Raw genomic sequence first — 13,954 nt, forward strand, 5'->3', positions numbered from 1 at the left:
TGCTAATCCTTTATCAAATAGAATTGAAAAATCCATGTTGTGAGTTTCAGCCTAACTGTGGAAAAACACATTTGGATGTAGATAAAGATGCAAGCTGATGAAAGGAGAATAAATGTAGGTGTAAACAAGGAGGAAAATGAATGAGGAGGAAGCTGGTTCTGAAGGAACTTCTCTTGCACTAGCATCATGTTTCTGCAGTGCTATTTCTGAAAAGCAAATACTGGTTTGTCAAAGAGAACAGTGTAGATTTGCAAAATCTCAAGATAACCAAAGGCATATTTTTGGAGCTTTGTGTAAAGCTTGTTTCAGGGCTGCTGGATATTAGCAGAAAGCTTCTCATCCCTTCAGTATGTGAACATTCTGGAAATTTACAGCACTTGGTTGTTATCAGTCAATTACTCATGACTATGATATCAGTAAATCAGCTGTTGTATTCTGCTGGCCTAGGAATGAGCATTTACAGAGACATTCAGCTGTTTCCTCTCAGGAAAAGAAGAGGGATCAGTAAGCACAACTGGCCTGGACAGAATTAATGGTGCCAGCTACTGTATTATAGGAGACTGTAGTTGCCTTTCTTATCATGGGTGATAAAGTATTTCATTGAACATGTGAAACTTAGACAACAACTCTTCTCACTCTGCTAAACAGCTGCAGGACAACTGTGAGGGTTGTCTTTTAGAGAGTGATCAACAACTGGTAACTGGAAGGGCTGAGGCAGCTCAGCAAAACTGGCTTCAGATTATAACTGCACTCTGTGTCCTACCCAGAATAGCTGGTAGGCAGTAAAGAGGCTTCCTGCCACTACTGAATGACAGTCTCTCAAGGCATTTTGAGGATATTGTTTCTACATCTACTGAGGAAATGAGACCTTGTTTGGATGCTTTTCCTTTTTTTTTTTTTGTTTTTTTTTTTTTTTTTTTTTTTTTTTTTTTTTTTTTTTTTTTTTTTTTTTTTTTTTTTGTGCAGCTTTCTGTGGTGTGCCATGCAAGATAGTACTTACAGTACACACCTCTAGATCACTTAATGGATACTGGCTTTGCAAGCACTGCAAGTCACATTAATTTTAAATATAATCATGTATAATAATTTACAGGAATAAATTGGTTATATCTTAGTTCTGACAAAAATGTTGAGTATTTTAATTATGGCAATACATGACTAGTTGGAGATACCAGGTCTACAAATCAAGGAACTTATGATAGGTGAACTTGTCCAAGTGAACTTGTGAAATTATTTCTACAAATAGCCTTTTATCACCATTTCAAGCACTACAATTTGGAGGCTGAAATGACCTGACAGAATTTTGTTTGGATGTCTGGGAAATGAAGTCTGGATGCTGTTCTCTGGAACAAACTGGGAGAATTGTAGCTGAGGGTCTGTTGGCAATATTTGAATGACAGCTGATGAATCTAAGACTGAAGTGCATGCAATAGGAGAGAGCTGTAATTTTTAATAACAACACTCTCAAGAAATATACTCCTGTTTTACTCCATTACCTAATTTTGTATGTCCATATCGATTTCTGTGGGTGCTTCCTGCACAGTGAAGCTCCACTCTGAAATTAGAAAATCAGATTTCATATTGAATTGTGACAGTGTTTTGTTGATATGAAGTTCTCCTTGTTGTCTTCTGTGTTGCTTTGAACTTCTGATGTCTTCTGCTCCTCAGTCAATATACATCTTTTCAAGAGCTTCCACTAATCTTTCACCAAAAGGAAAAACACCCCAAACATCCAACTGTTGTAGTTGCCTGAAATGAACAGCAGTAACATTTGTTTTCTTAGTGGTACAGATGTTAAGAATAGTGACCCTATAACTTGGTAATTTTTCTCACTATTCATAGTTTCAAGATAAGAGGAGGTTTGGGGGTTTTCTGTGTGGTTGGTGTTTTGTGCGGTTTTTTTGGTTTTTTTCTTAGTTGGGCAGTTTTCTTCCTCCTGCAGTTTTTGGATGCAAATTTCCTGAACCACTTCCCATTCTTGAGAAACTCTAGAAGTTTTCTCCATCTTTTCTGTGATGTACATTGATATGTGAAGCCCAATGTCATGATTCTATGGTGATTGTTAGTGCACAGTGGATTTGCTATTCCCTGCCTTGAGCACAGTGGATTTCTGTTTCTTGTTCACAGCACAATAAAGATAACATATTCAGAACACTTCTTGTGGGGAAGAGATTCTGCTGAGAAAAAGACAGTAATTGATTTTTTTGTTGCTTGAAGCAGTAGTGATATTGGAGGATGCCTCTCTCATACATATGAGGAAAGAGTACAGAAATAACAAGTACATATAAACAGACACTATGGTAAATCCAGCAGAGACAGAATACTCGAGCTTGGTATTTGAATACTTTCTCCATGGTTGCCTTCATGGATCATGTGTATATTAGAGCTTCTACTGTAGATCTTGGTTACATTAGCCTTCTCCAGATAATACCCTTTGCATTCTCAGTGCACTGTGGCTTCAAGGAGCTGGAGAAATCTCTGCAGGAGTGGGCGTGGCCGTGGGGGGAGATGAGGGAGAAGCAGTATTTGCAAGAGAGGAAGCATCCGCCTTAATGTGTAGGAGGGGAGGGTTTTGAGAGTACTTGCAAAATGTCGGACATGCACTAATAAAAAACTTCATTGCTTCCTGTTGGAGTTGCTGCATTTCTTTCAGGCTGGCAGTCCTGTGGCAGCCATGAAGATCTGTGTTTCTGTTGGCTAACAGAAAACATAAATAATGCTCAAAAGCTCAGTGGACCATATACATTGTATAACCACATCTGTATTTGGGAAGCATTCCTGCCTTGGAATACCACATTCTAGGTAGGTATGTTGCTATGAAATTGTGGTTTATGCCCTATGTAGAAATGGAAAAAAATTATTGTAGATTGTACTGTGAGTACAAGCCTTTTAAGGTTCCCATTAACAAGAAAAAAAAACCTCTAAATTTTGTATCAAAAAAGGATAAAGGGAGGAAAAAAAGAACAAACTCCATAATGAGATTTGTACTAATAAACATAAAGAGAGTAACTGAATTAATTTTCCTTATAATAAATATGCAATGTACTTTATGCAAAAAATAAGAAATATTCAGAGATCACAGAGGTAAACAGACCAACTGGTTGTTGCAGGTCACAACTTGGTATTGGAAGGAATCATGGAGGACTGCCAAAATACTGCTGGATTCCAGGTATGGAAATCAGAATGATGCAACTTCCTTTTGAATCTGAGAAGAATAAAAACTGAACACCAAAAATGCTACAGTGTAATGGTGATGACAGAAGAAGCTGAAGCCTGGCTTGCACCAATGCAAACTGCCAGCAGAGGCAAGCATGGAGTGACAGAAAAGAAGGATTAAGGAGTAGAGGGACAGATAATGTCATCAAGGTGCGTAATTATGTGGTTGCAGACTATCCTCTGTATTTGGTATCTGCCTATCACATATGTCTTATTTATCCATGTTGGTGTCTCCCACTGTGCTTTATGTTCCCTTGCTGTTCTGTAATTTATTTATGTGCTGGAATAGGGATGAATCCTCATGAGAGGGTACCATGGGCTAGCAACAGAACCTGGTGTTAGCAAATGCTCACTTTCTGATTCCTCTGATGCCCCTAGATTTATGCAGCATATGTTTAATTTAATTGCAATGGTTCTGAGTCATTGTCACTAAAACCTGTTTGGGCTGAAAGTTCCTTGATGACTGGAAGTGTCAAATGATTTGAAATGGGCTTCAAGATTGCTGCTTGTAATATATGAGCTTCTGAAGCTCACAAGGATTTCCTAGTTGATATTCTCTGTAAGAGATGACTTTGAGGATGTTCTTCTATATAAGCACATACATACATAGATATATACATATCTTGCACAAATAAATAATACATAACACAAAAATTCCAGAATCCTGCAAATATTTATACACAATGCACCTTTAGTTATTACCAGTTACTTGATGTCAGTGGGGCAGATCTTATTTTTATATTATTAAATAGCCTATTGATAGAATTAAATAACTTCTGCATACTTCAATAAGAAATTGGTCTACTCAGAGTATTAAAGAAACAGCCTAAATTATTGTCTGTAATACTAGTTCTTAATAAATAACATCAGCATTATACAAAGAGAGAAAAAATATCACATCTTATTGTTTTAAACTCCAATCTTTATTTCTGTTATTACATTAAATTCAACCAAGCTGTGACTATTACTTTGCAGTACATGCTATCACTATGCCTTTTCTTGTTCATTTGTTGTTGTTAGGACTCTGAGTGCCTCTAGGGTGTTTCTCTACCTGGGCTTGAAGCCAGCTTAAAGAAAGCACAGCTGGTTATCTTGGAGAAGGAGAGACAGAAGAAGCTTTAGTGGAAGTTACCTGCCAAACCAAGCCTCATGGGGGGCTCCTGCCACGTTTTCTTGGGAGCTGCTTTAAGCTGAGGCACTTGCATGTGGCTGTGCCTGAGTTACATTATGGCTGTACTGCAGTCATTCCTGTTCTCAGCACTTGATCTTGGCCCCAAAATGTGAACTTTTCTACCCCCTTAACTACAGCACAACTTCATCCCATGAAATGATTATAGCATTAAAAAAAAGTATTAGGATTAAAAATTTACATATGCCTACCAGTTCTTGATATTTCTTGCCTACCATGTTTTTCAGGAGTATTTCCACTAATCTGAAGAATTCTTGATCTTGTTGAGAGTTACTAGACCATGGACTTTTCCCAAGGTAGTAGCATTATTATTTATGTTATCTAAATTAGGATGATGAATAGTTAAATAGAGGTAAAGAATTTATGGTGCTTTACATTTTCAGAGTTCTAATATACATATATTCATCAGTTCATTTTCTAATTGCTCCTCTCATACAGTATGTAAGAAAATATAATCAATAAATATTTAAGAAAAAATCAGAGGCATTTTACAGGCAGCTTTTTTTAAGAAAATCTTTTTGTTGTTGTTAGGGTTTTTTTAATATCATCCTCCTTAAGGTAACTTGAACCTAATTTTCAGAAGGACTTGTGTCACTATTTAGTCAATTGAGCAGCAAGAAGCATTTGGTGTCCTATTATTGTGTGTGTAGATTGGTAACAGTTTGGTGATGGAACATGTTGAAGTTTAGTACCATCTGCATATTGAGCTCCTAAAATACAGCAACAGTATAGTGTGACAGAAGAGTTTACATGTGGACTTGAGCATTTGGAGCTAACCAAAGCTCAGCTTTTCAACCTCCATGTGGCCTTCAGCTCACCACTTAGTTTCTTCAAATACTGTATTTTTCTCAATTTTAGTGAACAATGTTACCACAGACTGTTGTTTGTAAAACAAACAAACAAATAATGTGGCATTCTGGGAAAAGTGATAGCAAATGCAGAAAGACTACAAAGTCTTTTTAAAGCTACACGAGCTAGCAAAATTAGGAAGAAAGGGTCAACAGTCCTGGTTTTCAGCATGCCATATAATTTGGTACTTCATAGATTCCTGCACTGTCTTTCCCACCATGGCATCTGAGCTTTTTTCAGTAGTATCTAAGCAATGTGACTAACTTTGTTTCACATGTGGTTTCTTCTCCAAACCACAGTGTCCATCATGTAACAAGGTTTCCTCCTGGTTCTCAGTGAGCCAGGTCATGACACACTGTGTGTGTATACCTATGTATTTACACATGCATGCTCTATAAATACGTGTATTTTCTCCACAGGTTGATCAAATAAGCTGAATCTTACTAAAATCTAGCTTGAATTAAGTGTTTTAAATTCAGATATTAAGAGTAAAAATATAGGCACAAAGGTGTTTTTGGTTTTTTTTGAAAGCTCTTTTAAATAGGCCAAACCCCTTTTTTCCAAGCATTCCATCTGTCTGCATCAAATTTCCCAAGAGAAGTTGTGTCCTAGCATAATATTTCAAACTTGAGTGAATAATTCTGACAAAGATGGGAGACAGACATTGGTACTGGAGAAATGAAAATTTCTCTGTAGTATAAAGTAATTGTATAAAAACATTGTTGTATAAAATCCATTTTTATGAACACTTTCTCCTGTAATAGTGCTGGGAAATGGACTATGAGGGAATGGCTTTATTTGTAATTAGGCTGATGGTCTTCACAATCTCAAAACTAAAGCCCAACAAATCTGAATACAGATTTGCATACAGATACAATCACTCCTATTTCCTATAAGACATGTTCAAACTATCTGACTGTCATTTAATTAAGTCTCCTCTTATGTGAGTTATAAGGATTTGCTTCCTTCTTGAATTACAGTATCAGTCAAGTTAGAGGAGGTTCTGGGAGGTCACTTCTTCAGTCTCCTGCTAAGAGTGAGGGTCAACACTGAAATCAAATGATGTTGCTCATTGCTTCACTATCCTCACTAGCTGGTTGAAATGACCACTGTTTCCATCAGCCTCTCCTTGCTGAGGACATCTGTTCCAGCACCTGATCATCTTGAGTTTCTACTGGCTCCAGTTTATTAACATATATTTTATACTGGGATGCCCAAAACTCCACACAGTATTCCAGACACAGGCTACCAAATGATGAGTAAAGAGAAATAGTAATTTCCCTTGAACCTAGCTCAGATTTTCTTTATACAGGCCAGGATGGTGCGAGCCTTCACTGCTGCCTGGTGTTTTTCCCACTGTCCTGCAGGACCCTCAAATCTTATTTAGTGTCACTGAGTGTCCTGCCAGCCCCAGCCTGTGTAATGGCAGGACAGTCTGGGCAAAATGCAGGGCTTTGCATTAGTCTGTGTTGAACTTCTCATGGTTCCTCTCAGTCCATTCTCTGGCTTGTCTAGAGGCAGCCCTGCCTCTGAGCATTGAATATATTTATGGGATAAACACTGCAGCTATTAATTACTGGTTTATGCTGACATTAATATTTTTAAATAAAAATCACATCATATGAAATTTTAGAGGAAATTTCAGTGTGATTATGAGGTGGAAGCATTAGGCTTATTAAAATCTGAAATTCCTATTACAAAGGGTGTAAATGCTTTTTAATTAGCCATACTGGTTAGGACCTTCATTTTATACCTAATTTCAGGGAGAACTAATGGCTCCATAATGTCTCCCATCATTCTGGAGCACAAATTCAGTTCCTGAGAATTACAAAGAGGACGGGGCCTTGGCTCTACTTTGACGCGGGGAAAAGAGTGCCACCTACTGAGCCCGTGGCTCAGTATTGCAAACTTCAGTATGCAAAGCGTAGTCTTTAATCCAAATTCTGACTCAGTGCAATCCAGTGTATTAATGATATGAGTCGATGTTGTTACACTACAAGATGTGTCTGTACAAGCCAAAGAAAACTAAGATTTTATACGCTGATAGCTAGGAGATCTTCCGATCTCCTTCAATGTAGTAACAAAATAATGACGTAACAGGGAATGCATGTGTGTTAAGTTTTGTTACAGTAAAGCTGATAGAAGTGCAGCCGTCATGTAATCTCAGTATATGCTGAGAAAAGGAGAAAGAAAAACTTTTTAAAAGCATAGCAAATGCTGTTACTGAAAAGTAGAAAATTATGATGGCTGGCTCTGGAGAAGATGTAATGACCATGTAATGTGAGGAATGGAGAAACAATTGAAGAGTGTATAACTGTAAAATCCTTACAAAACACTTCATAAAACTTTTATTGCTCAGTAAGATAAACACTAACATACAGCTCTATAAACATCATGGTGTCTTTGAAGTGTTTCTTCTATTTTAGATCTATAAACTAGTTGGTATACCTACTGTCTTGCTTGTTTTTGTTCTCATCCCATTTGGTATGTTTAGGAAATACAGTCATCCTTTCCTATAGATTTTGCATCTTGCAGGGTGTTTCAGCTTTGTCCTTGTGGTTACTATGTTGTCTTTGGCTCAGCATGATTCCTATCTACCTGATATGTTACTTAGGAGGGAACTATCAAACCCAACAAGTTAAAATATCTCCTGGAGCAGGGCAGAAAGCACACTCCCTGCTCTGCGCAATGTTCGCTTCTGCAGCCGGATGATGACGTTTCTGCCATTGTCTGCTGCTTTTATGTGATTAAGTATTGTGAAACACAAGATGCTGCTCATCATTTTGCTCCCAGCCTCCAAACAGGTGAAGTACAACATGCATTTGTTCTGTCTGGAACAAAGAGATACATTTTGCTAGTAAAACATGATTTAAAATCATAGAAGATTGGTTATTTTTGGTTGGGTTTGTTCTCCCCCCAATGAAAGCTGAGACAAGTAACTTCAATCTCAATATCTGATGTGCTTCATGGGGGGCACCGATTGCCTAACGTAACAGAGAGGAAATAACTCCAGTTTATTGAATCTCTTTTCAATCTTTATTAGGGCAAATTAAATTAATGAGTTGTATGCCTTTGACTACAGCTAGTTCAATAATTTATGTTTGCTTTACATATTAGGTAATTTGTGAAGATCTGAGAATATTCTTTCTGTATTGATTGAAATAGTTGACCTGTTGTTCCTGTCTATCATGAGTTTGGAAGAGCAAATGTATTAATGATGCCGTAGAAGATTTTTCCTTGAAGGTCCTATTGAGAGAGTGTTGCATCAAATGATACCTCTGGTTGTGAAAGAAAAAAACCTTTACCAGTAGTACCCGTGGCTACTATTTTGCTCTTCACCACCATGTGTCTCACTGTTATCCTCTCTCTGCACCATGACAGGAAAAGATTGGGTGTGGTAATTAGACTGCTGACCTGGGACTCATCAGAGTAACCTGGTTATGCATCTGTAGTCATAGGCAAGTCACTTCTCTGGGCTCCTGTTTCTACACATCTTGAGCTTCCCTGGTAAAAAGTTCTGCAAGGAGCTATTGGGAAAGAAACACGAACTACAGTGAGCAGTGCAAAAATTACTTCTATATCTCACTCTATAAGGCAATACATGCTGGAAGGGAAACTGCCTTGCTGGTCTGGAAAAAAACCCCAAAATCCAGCAATGCTGCTGTGTGCACTGAATGATCTGAGCCTGGATGAAGGTAAACATGTGGTAACGTGCACATTGAAGAAAAATGTTAGGCATTTTCATGTTGCTCCATGTTTCACTGTATGTGAGTCCAATCTGTGAATGCTGTCTAAAGGTTATTTTATAATCTAAAAGTTTCATTGATTGTTAACAAACTCTAGTAGCAGAGCAGTCTACAGAGGGAGCAATGTCAAAGCAGCTTTATTTCCTGCCTTAGTAGGGTAGAGTAGCATGCTTGCATTTGTCAGCACACTGTGTTTTTTATTCTCTGACCAAGGCAGCAGAGGAAGCCATATTCCAGAAGAGGAGCTGGACATTTTTAGAAACCTTCGAAGTATGAGTTATTGTGAAAGTAAATTTCAGGTGCTGGTAAAGCAGCCAACAATATAGACATGACCTGAGGATTTGCATTGGACTAATATCCTTTCTCCTTTCCTTCCCCCCACCCCCCCCGACTTTTTCTTCTGGAAAAGTGAGAAAAGGGACCGATAGGGAGAAACAGAAAAGCATGTTTTCCTTTGGTACAAGGGTTTCCTTAAAAATCAAAAGCTCTTTGTTTGCTTTTCTTTAGAGAAAAAGGACACGAAGCCTTATCTCGCCGAAGAAGCTGGCTCTGAACTAGGGGCATCAAAGCGGCGCTTTCCGCAGGGTATTGGACACGGCAGTATTTTGCAGGGCTTGGTTTTCAAATCAATGCTGCGAACTCTCTGCCCGCCCCTCACTCGTTGGGGATTTCCTCTCCTTCGTTGCCAGCAGCAGCGACAGCCAAGAGCAGAAGGTCAAGCCGAGATCTGCGGACAAGGGCAGGGGGCCCAGGCCCGTGCCGAGATGAGGCGCTGAGGGCCGGCGGGAGCGGCGCCGCGGAGGGAGGAGGAGGAAGGCGGGAGGAGGAGGAGTTGAGGAGTACGGGCCCGGGAGCCTCCCCGCTTACTGCACTAGGAAGTGACGCTTTCGCTGAGTCCCGGAGAGAAAGAAACAAAGTTTGGTTTTTTTTTTCCCTCCTTCTTCACTCCCGCCCCCCTCTGCAAACAGCTGCTCCACGTTCCCCCGCGACGCCCGCCGTGCCTGCCTGCGCAGGTGAGCCAGCACGTTCTCTTTCTTTCTTCTCCTCTTTTCCGCGCGTTTATTTATTTTTTTTTAAATTTTGCACGATTTGCTTCCGTTTTCCTGCCATTTTGGAGAGGGGGTGTCTTTCCCGGGGCGTTTCTTTTGGGGGTGGTGGTGCGTGCTTTGTTTGTGGGTGCTGGGTGCAGGATGAGGAGCAGAAGTACCTGTGGAGGTGACGAGGGCGGCTGGCTCCGCGCCCGGGCCGCGCAGCCCCACGGGGCCGGGGCGGCGGCACTCCCGGCCCGCCTGCTGCGGGGGACCAGGCTCGGCTGCTGAGCCGTCGCCTCCTGCTGTAGCCCGAGTTGTTACGAGCGCTCCGGAGGGGTTTCTTCGCGGCTGCCTGGCAGCAGCACTACTTTCAGGATGTGTCTGTGTTCGGGTGAGCTGCCTGCGGATGGAATTTTGAGGGGTTGGTTTGGGGCGGGCGGAGGTTCTCTTTGCTCGCGGCGTGGAGGAGCCGGGGCAGCCCGGCGTGTGCGGGGCCCCGGGTGCTGCGCAGGAGCCGCCGGGTCCCGGCCGCCGCTGAGCGCATCGTGGCGAGGGTCGGATCGCTCTGCTGGAGTTTACGCAGTGGAGGGGGGTGGGGAGGAATTTGTTAGATAATTTTTGAAAAATCCCGTGCTTTCAAGTGTACAGCTCTTTTCTGGCAGCAACTGCAAAAGACCGATTCGTTGCAGTTTAGCAGTAAAAGCTGACAATACACCTACGCGCGTATGTGAGAGTCTTATATAATACTTACGGTTTTTTTTTTTTTAAACAGGCGTAAGCAGGATTTATTTTTGGTTTATTAAGTCTTGTGCGGTTGCAGCTTGCAGAATTAGCAAAATATTCTGTTAGCTCAACAGAGATTTATTTTACATTCTTTTAAAAACATCTAATTTTTTAATAATAACTTGATTTCATTCCGGTTACGTGCTTTGAGCTTAGTGTAAAGGCCATCTGTACTGGAGCAAGCAGTTAAGGGAGGGGAAGAGAGAGAAAGAAATGTCCTAATGCGGAGACTATTAGGTTGTTTGGAGGGCGAGACTGCAGTTCCAAGCAGCAACAGCAGCAGCTTTATGACTGTGTGTAATTACAGAGTGATTGCATAGGACAGCATTGTTGGAACGAATACGTATACACAGGCTATTGTGCAAGATTTCTGTACCGAACAAAACCTAGTTTTGCATTGCAAATGCTAAAAAGAGAATGTGTTCTGCATTGAACTGCCACGTTCCTCTTAGACTGACTTCAGAGAATTAAAAGAGGAAGGTAGAAGTGGAGTGAGGCTGATCGTAGAAATCAGAGATCTGAAATACTCAGCAGTAACGCCACTAGTAGTTTCTGAAATCACAGCAGACAGAAATTGAAAACTCATTGAATCTGCGGGTTCATGTTTCTAAAGTGATTATATACAAGCTGAAATCTAAGCAGGTTTGCTACAGTCCCGCACATTTAGTGTAATTCTTGCTCTGGTCAATTTTTTTGTGTGCTTGTGTAGGAAAAAGACCTATGTTAAAATAAGAAATTGCAGTTCAGCTAGCTGGCTTGGAAATGGAGAGAAGAGCATTCGGGAGAGTTTCTGTGTCAGGCCACAAAAACTTGGAGCTTGAACGAACTATCAGACGAGAGATTCGCTCAGAGCATGCTTTTTCAACTTTAACTTTAAAGTTGCATCTGGTTCAGTGATCTTGTAGGCAGTGTTGGCTGAGGGATAGTATGAGGCACTTAGAAAGTGTGCCACTGACCCTGTATTAGCAAGGCTTTTAACTAAGACTTGAAAGAACATCATAATAATGTCAAAATTCTTGTACCCACAACTTAAGTTCCCTAAGATTTGTTTTTCAGAAACGCTGGTCACCTGTTATTTTTATCAGCTTAGTTTCTAGAGTACTTGGAATTCATGACAGATCTGAAAGATTTCAGATCTGGTGCTCAGATACTGGCCTTTCTAACATTAGAGACAAATTTCTGGAAGTATTTTCTTCAGCTATTATAGCTGATGTCTTAATAAATGCCACAAAGGCTTGTAAAGTGTTTTGAGCACTGCAATGAAAAGTACTATAAAAACGGAAAGCTGCTTTAAAATTTCTTGGTGTTCAACTAAAACATATTGTAGCTGAAAACATTATTATTGGTAGTTTCCTCAGGTTGTCAAGAAAATGGTTCATGTAAAATATATGTGGCTTTGTTAATGAAGAATGAGGGGATCTGCTGACAGTGGTTTTTGTGTTTTGTTTGTTGGTTTGGGGTTTTTTTTGTCATTTGACAACCGATCTTAGTGATCCTTCTGTAAGTTTATTAGAGCATTTTGTTTTAATAAAACATGAAAGAAATATGTTAATGCATGCATTACTGTGCTGTTCTATTTGTAGATTTTTCTTGAAATTGTACTTCATGTCTTGACTAACTTGACAATCTGTGTTATACTGGATGTTTTAAACTCAAAATTACCTCTGGAGTAGTTCTTAAAGAGTTGATTTGAATTATTGTGGTAGTGATACAAATAGTTATTCCTTATGCTAAATCTTTTGGGTTTTACAACCTATGTGGTGGAAGAGAGTTTTTAGGTAGGATTCTTTGGACTTGTATACAAAGGAGTAGGTAACTTGCACGTCCTTGAGTTGTCCTGTGGTTCTCAGTGGAATTAGTCATAGATATATATACATTTGTGTGCATGCTAGCAAAACAAAGGTGTAGCTGTGCTAGTCTTTAACCCGTCCAGGTGCATGCAAGCAGTGGTGATATGAAGTGATGAGGGCTGTAGCACAATGCAAGCTTTTCAAAAGCCTGCATAAATGCTCTAAATGTTAGTTTATATTTTTGCATTTTCACTCTTATGGTCGCCTGTCAGTGGTGGCTGCGGAGCCACAGGAGATATTGTCAAACCTCTCATCCCTTTCATGATACTCTTCTGTCAAGCTGCTAATCAAGCCCTTAAGTTGCCCCTGACTTGAGAACATGCAGCCTTTCTTTGGAGATGGCCACCTTGGTGGTATGTGTGTGGAGGTGTGCCCAGGCATGTAAGGAGACAGGAGGGACTGTCATGAATCAGACTGGAAATCTGCTAGCCTGTGGCCCTGTTTGCAAAGGTGTGTGTATTTTCTATATGCTTAGCAGTTCTTGAAGGATTTCTGCTCAAGAAACTTACTTAGTTTTGTGTTGAGTTTGGGTAAGCATTTAGCAAACACTTTTTTTAACCTGTTGATCAAATTGTAGAATAGGAATGTTGGTAAGAGCTGGAGATTTTTGTACCGTTTTTTGGAGGTTTTTGCTGGTGTTCTGGGGTTTTTTTGGCTTTTTTGTTTTAGTTCTGGAGCTTTGCATAAAATCTTAGAACTGGTTGCAGTAAATTACAGTTTATGCTAAAATTAAACTTAGTAAATATGAATGTTGTCTCCAGTGCAATTAGTTACATTCAAAGAGACATGAAATGAGAAGTAAACCACTTTGAGTATTCATAGTGTGAAATGGGGAGGTGAGGGAGGCAGGAGCTCTGTTGGTGAGGTTTTGCAATATATGCCCAAAACACTGCAGGTTCTGGCACGAGCAAACCAATGCTCATGAGTCACATCCAAAGGGAAGACTTGTCACTGAGCAATTTGTAAATAGGAGGGATGAACTGCTAATTCAAGGAAATATCCTGAGGACCTTCCCTAATAATTGCAAGTGTGGCAGAGAGTTTTTTGTCAGACAGGAGTTGCTTGTACTTTGAATCACACGTTCCCCTGGTGTGATTTGAGCCTTCAAACTAAGAAATCCTTGTTATACGTTACAGACGTCCCTGAAAGAGGCGGCTGGTCAGTAATAATTTGAGTTTTTGTTGCTGCATAGCAGCCCCTTGCATTCCATGTGGAAATTCCAGCAGCTTGCAGTGCACAAATGGCATGTGTCTGCAGCAGGAGGCTGCTCAAGGAGCACTTCACAACGCT

The 13,954-nt window shown here is 40.1% G+C and overlaps 1 protein-coding gene across 3 annotated transcripts in view; it reads left to right on the forward strand.

Moving 5' to 3' along the window:
- Window positions 1-9,575: 9,575 nt before the first annotated feature.
- MIDEAS (mitotic deacetylase associated SANT domain protein) overlaps window positions 9,576-13,954 on the forward strand; it is a 52,192-nt gene continuing 47,813 nt past the window's right edge. Inside the window, exon 1 of one of the 3 annotated variants that reach the window (XM_009102035.4) lies at window positions 9,576-10,013. The gene's annotated coding sequence lies outside the window, so the exon portion shown is untranslated. Of the gene's footprint in view, window positions 10,014-10,276; window positions 10,423-13,954 lie in introns of those variants that run through there. The other 2 variants (XM_018907606.3, XM_018907605.3) reach the window with 2 other exon arrangements.

This window comes from Serinus canaria, chromosome 5 (assembly GCF_022539315.1).
Source record: "Serinus canaria isolate serCan28SL12 chromosome 5, serCan2020, whole genome shotgun sequence".
Lineage (NCBI taxonomy): Eukaryota > Metazoa > Chordata > Aves > Passeriformes > Fringillidae > Serinus > Serinus canaria.